The sequence below is a fragment of the Eubalaena glacialis genome, chromosome 19, assembly GCF_028564815.1.
Source record: "Eubalaena glacialis isolate mEubGla1 chromosome 19, mEubGla1.1.hap2.+ XY, whole genome shotgun sequence".
NCBI lineage: Eukaryota > Metazoa > Chordata > Mammalia > Artiodactyla > Balaenidae > Eubalaena > Eubalaena glacialis.
This window is the reverse complement of record NC_083734.1, coordinates 43,551,651-43,557,882: the sequence shown is the minus strand read 5'-3', so window position 1 is coordinate 43,557,882 and position 6,232 is coordinate 43,551,651.

The window sequence follows — 6,232 nt, the reverse complement described above, 5'->3', positions numbered from 1 at the left end:
CTGGGAACAAAGGAGGGCCCCAGGTCTGGGGTGTGCTGGGGGAGAAGCCCTTTGCCCAGAGAAGGAACGACTGAGGCCCCGTCCTCTGCCAGGGGCCTGGTATCCAAAGGGCGTTTTGGTCAACCTACAGTCGATTGGGAGGGAAAATGCGCCCCGCCCCAGACAAACACACACACACCCCATTAATGGAGGACGAAACCTCACTGGCTCCCTTGGGTGCTTCACTGCCATTCCAGGCAGGACCTATGGGATGCCAGCCCCAGCCCTCACCGGGGCACCCAAGCACCAGGCCTGAGGCCTCCCAGCCGCCACCAGGGAAGCCCGGGGAATCAGCTCTGGAGCCACAGGGCCAGGAAGCCCTCCAGCCACCCCGGCCTGAGCCCCAGCCCCCTCCAGTGGAATGTACTGGGGTTGAGGGGGGGCGGGGACTTCCTTTGCAGGCCTGGTCTGGGATTAGGGCAGGGGCCTGAGGAGACCAGAACATGCAGCGAAGACATCAATCCTAGCTCAGTAAACACACAGAGAGGTCCCCGGCGGGCAGAAACCCAACCAACACCTTCAGGCAGAGATCCGTATCTGGGGTTTCAGAAGGAAGGGTTTGAGCCAGGGACGGGGAGGGGAGGCTCCGGGAACCCGGAACTTGCCATTCCTGCCAGGCCCACTTTACCTTGTCCTCACCGGCATCTTGACCACTAAGAAATACGGTAAACCTGCGCTGCAGGCCAAGCAAGAGGACTCAGATGAAACTCCTACACCTGTAGGATGGGAGGGTGGAAACTTCCTCACCCCGAGGTTTTCAAGTCTGGCCTGAGGAGCCCTCCGCAGAGATGCCAACTGAGCAGACCTCTGCTGACCCCACACACTCACACACACTTACACACCCACACTCACACTCATACATACACACTCATTCACTCACTCTCACACAGGTGTGCACACACTCGCTCACTCACACACCTGTACATGTACACACGCTCTCACACCCTCCACACTTAATTGCATGCTCACACATACACTCACACACACACACTCACATGCTCACTGTCATATGCATACACGCTCATTCACTCACACACGTGCACACACTCATATAGTCACGCACTCACATGCTCACACATACACACACACACTTACACACTCACATTCCTCCATCCAAAGCAGCTCCGCTCTCACTGGTTTCGCACAGCCAGCTTCCTGTAAGGTTTTGCTTGAGCAGAGGATTGCCCCTCTTCTAAAGCTCAACGACTGGCACTTTCACCCAACTCCATCAGTTTGTAGGTCAGGAGACAGAGACAGGAGAGAGACTTGGCCTCCCTGAGGTCACACAGCTGGTTTCCCGCAGCCGAACTGAGACCAGCAGGCAGGTGCCCTGGAACCAAGCTGTCTGCCCCCAGGGGAAGATCTGAGCTCACGGAAGAGAAAGAGGTTAACACTGCAGGCTCCTGACAAGAGCAGGTGACAGGCCAGGGGCAGAGGAGGGACACGTACAGAGGACTGCGGGAGCTCAGGGAAGGAAAGCCGCTGTGTGAGGCCTGGGGTGAGCAGGGAGGCACCCCTGGAGGAGGCGGAGTGAGCAGAGCCCAGGGTGAGCAGAGTGAGGACACCAAGGTGGCAGATGGGTGGAAAGTTCCAGAAAGGATGCTGTAAAAACAGCCCAAATGTATTGAATCCTTACTACATGCCTGGCTCTGTTCAAGTATGTAGCAAACACTGATTTGTTTAAATCATAAAAGCTCCCCTGTGCTGTAGATACTGTTGCAAACAGCAATATCCCCATTTTACCAACTAGGAAACTGAGGGCCCACGCAGGAATGGTAGACATATCACATCCAATCCTCCTATTGGTGTCACAAGCTATCAGCTATTGAAGGCTCTCCCTGTGCCAGGCACTGTTCATTACATATGATTTCTATTTATCTCACACAAACCCTCTGAGGTTGGTGCTGTTAACCCCATTTCAGAGATGAGGAAACTGAGGTTCTGGGAGGTTAAGTAACTGGCCTTGGATGACATGGCCTTAAAATAAATAGTGGATCCATGAATCAAACCCAGGCCACATTTTATAAGGGAGGAAACTGAAGCTCGGGGTGGTGAAGCAACTGGACCAGGCTAATGAGTAGCCTTTCACTACAGAATTTGTGGGAACAACCAAGGGGAAATATTGGCAAGCTATATCATGAACCCACGGCCAATAGCCCTAAGACACTTAGAGTTCCTACAAATAACCAAGTAAGAGATCAACAACCCAGGAGGATAAAAGAGCCAAGCATGTGAGCAAAGAGTTCCCAGAATATATATATATATAATATACCTCAGGATATACAAATTGCATTTAGACATATGAAAATGTTCAACCTCACTCACAATAAGAGAAATGCAAATTTAGACTATCATGATTTCTCATTTTTTACATGTCAGATTGGTAAAGATGAAAAGGGTTGATAACTTACTATTTGTTGGGCATATGTGGAACTGAAAAATCCACCCATTGTTGATAGCAGGAAAATCAGTATAAAATCTATGAACAGTGATTTCCAACTTCCATCAAAATTTTAAATATAATTCTTTGACCCATCAACTTCTCTTACAGGTATTTATCTTTTGGGTGTATTTTTGCACACATGCAAAATGACATGATGTACTAGGATGTTCATTGCAGTGTTATTTATAATAGCAAAAGGTGGAAACATCTAAATATCCATTATATGATACCTCTATACAATACAATACTGTGCAACCATCAAAAAGAATGAGGCAGCTCTATATGGGACTGACAGGAAAGATTTTCCAAATGCTTAGATGAAAAATAAGATTGCAGAGCAAAGAATATCGTTTGCTACCCTTTGTATGTGTGCTCCAGGGAAGAACTTGAACACACATATATATGCACAGGATAGCTCTAGAAAAATACACAAGAAAGTGATGGCAAGGAATGCTTCCTGGGAGGGGAGCTAGGAGATTGGATTCAAAGGATGCAGGAAGACTAACATTTTGTTGTCTATCCTTCGTACTTTTAAATTTTGTACTATATTGTGCATGTAGCACCTCTTCCAAAAACTACATATAAAATACATTTGTGAAAAAAAAACAAACTTGGGCTTTCAGACCCACCAAGAAATTTGGATGGCCTGGGACCCCAAGCCTGGGCCCAGTAGGGCCTCAAGACTTCAGCCCCTCTGGATCTCGGTGGCTGCAGGTGGCCTCCCTGACCTGTGTCCAGAGCCACGCCCAGAAAGCATCATTCACTGCCTCACTCATTTGTCTGCCACGCATGTGCTCTGAGCCAGGCCCTGCGCCAGGTGCAGAATACAGAGAGAGATGAAAGAGACCCAGGCCCAGCCCCTGGCCAGCCCCCTGTATAGTGGGCAAGGTGGAGGCGGAGCAAAGGAAGATCTGTACACATAACTACGGGGCAGAGGCTAAGCAGTTTAGTGCAGCAGTTAAGATTAATGAGTGACTGTGTAGTAGGCCAGTGACTGGCCTTTGAAACGAGCCACACCTCAGTTTATGAACTACTCATTAGCCTGGTCCAGTTGTTTCACCGCCCCGAGCTTCAGTTTCCTCCCCTATAAAATGTGGCCTGGGTTTGATTCATGGATCCACTATTTATTTTAAGGCCATGTCGTCCAAGGCCAGTTACTTAACGTCTCAGAACCTCAGTTTCCCCATCTCTGACATGGGGCTAACAGCACCAACCTCAGAGGGCTTGTGCGAGATAAATAAAAATCATACATAATGAACAGTGCCTGGCATAGGGAGAGCCTTCAACAGCCAATAGCTTGTAACACCAATAGGAGGATTGGATGTGACATGTCCACCATCCCTGCATGGACGGCCGCTCAGCAGGTGCTGATTTTTGTCAGTGAATGCAGGGCATTCAGGAGCTGGGAGCAGTTCAGTGTGGCTGCGAAGTAAAGTTGGAGGTGTGGAGGCTGGGGAAGGTCATGGAGGGGAGCAAAGTCCAGACCCACACTTCCACGGGGGAGAGAGTGGTACTGATTCTAAAGCCGTCAGCTGCGGGGGTCACATGGGTGGGAGCAGGCTAAATGGAGAACAGTCACTGAGGGACAATTACAAAGGCCAAACTGGCCATGACTGGTACCTCAATAAAGCAGGGGAATGAAAGCTAAGCAGTGATGCTAACCGGTACCCACAGGGCCCGCCCCAGCCCCACCATCCCTCTGGGGCAATGTTTGCCCCCTCATCTCAGAGGCCAACTATGTGGATTTGGAAATGGAGCAGGCACTGGCCTTTCAGCTTTTCCAGGCCTATTCCCCAAAACCACACCTTCCTGCAACCAGACACCAGGTGGCGGCAGGAGCTGCTTATGTCCTCAGGCTCCTGCCTCTGCTCCGCCATCCCCTCCACCTGCGGTGTCCTTGCCCTCGGCCATCAGAGCTCGAACCCTACCCCTTCTCCAGTGCCCGATGTGATAGGCAGATAGTGACCCTCCAGAGATGTACAAATCCTAATCTCCGGGACCCGGGACTATGTATCTCAGATGGCAAAAAGGGAGTCTGCGAATGTGATTAAGTTAAAGACCTTGAGATGGAGACATTATCCTGGATCATCTAAATGGGCTCAGTGCAATCACAAGGGTCCTTATAAGAGGGAAGCAAGATGGTCAAAATCAGAGACAGGAGATGTGACCACAGAAACAGAGGTTGGAGTGATGCACACTGAAGAAGGAAGGGGCCACAAGCCAAGGAACGCAAGTGGCCTCTAAAAGCTGGAAAAGGCAAGGAAACAGATTCTCTCCTAAAACCTCCAGAAGGAACACAGTTCTGTTGACACCTTGATTTTAGCCCATAAGACCTATTTCAGACTTCGGACCGTTAGAACTATAAGATACTAAGATTGTGTTGTTTTAAGACACTAAGTTTGAGGTAGCTTTTTCGAGCAGAAATAGGAAATCAATACACCACTTCCTCCTTCAAGCCTCTGCGACCCTGGCACCCTCTCCACCCCAACTCCTTCCCTCCTCTAGCCCATCTGGTGCTTTATCTGACCCTCTCCTGGGGCTGTCCTCTCCCCACCTGTTGAGAGTTAGTTGGCTCTTATCTCCTCCACTAGACGGTGAGTTCCTTGAGGGCAAGGTCTGGCTCTTTATGTTTGTGTCCCCACTGCCCTGATAATTCTTCTGCATCCTTCCAGATGTATTCTCCACCCTTCTTGGCCCTGCTCTGTGCCCCGACGGCTAATCTCTGGCTGCCCCGTTGGATCAGCCAGTGGGGGGCAGCTGCAGGATATGGAAAGGAGGGAAGAAAGAGGCTGGGCATATACTCCCCCCCAGGGCAGCTGTGGTCGCTGCTTCTGCAGAGCAGCCCTCCTGGCCTCAGCCCCCACCAGCTCCCATCACACTGCTCCCCCCTCCACTGTCCCTTCAGCTCCCATGCTCCCCCCCTCCCCAGTTGCTACCCCATCCCTGCTCCTGTCCAGACCTCCAAAAATAGTTCTTTCTCTAAAGTCCTTTCAGCTGACCCCAAGAGTCATTGTATTCTGCGGGCACCCTGACCCATGCAGGCGTGGCAGTCAGCTGCAATGGGCCTGCTGCCCGTGTGGACACCGCCTCGGTCTGTTCTGTCTTAGATGGTGACTCCACCAGGGCTGGGAGAGGCCCACGGAGCATTCTCCTCCACCCCCAGCCACGCAGGCAGGAAGAAAAGCCTTAGCAAGCAGGGAGAGCAGGAGGGAGTGGGCAGCAGGTGGAGCAAAGCAGCCTGGCCCTCACCCCCATCAGGTTCTCTGGACCCCACTGCCCACACCTGGAGAGATCCCAGCCACATTTCTCCTCTGGCTCCACCCCTGCTCCTGGGGCACGTGGGCAGGGCAGGAGCTGGTGGGGTGGGGCTGGCACGGTGCCACGCCCTCGCCTCCTTCTGCAGGGCTGCCTCGGTGCCTGGTGTCTGGTGCCTGGTGCCACCAGGCCTGGCCAGCTGCCGTACTCCTTCCCCTTCACTCCCCAGGGTCTGGGCTGCTAAGTGACTCACCCCACATCCCTCACACCCTGACCCTGCCCCTGACTGGTTCCAACAGCCTGAGCAATGCTGTCCCACGCTCTGCACCCCCAGAATCCAGGGAAGCTCGCCCCTGCCTCACGGAGATACAGCAGGCCTCTGATGTCCCAGCCCAGACCCGGCGCACCCCACATTTCCAACACTAGCTACCCTAGACCAGGCGCCCGGATGTAACGCGTTACATCCATTTTGTACAACTTTCCAAGGGAGATCAC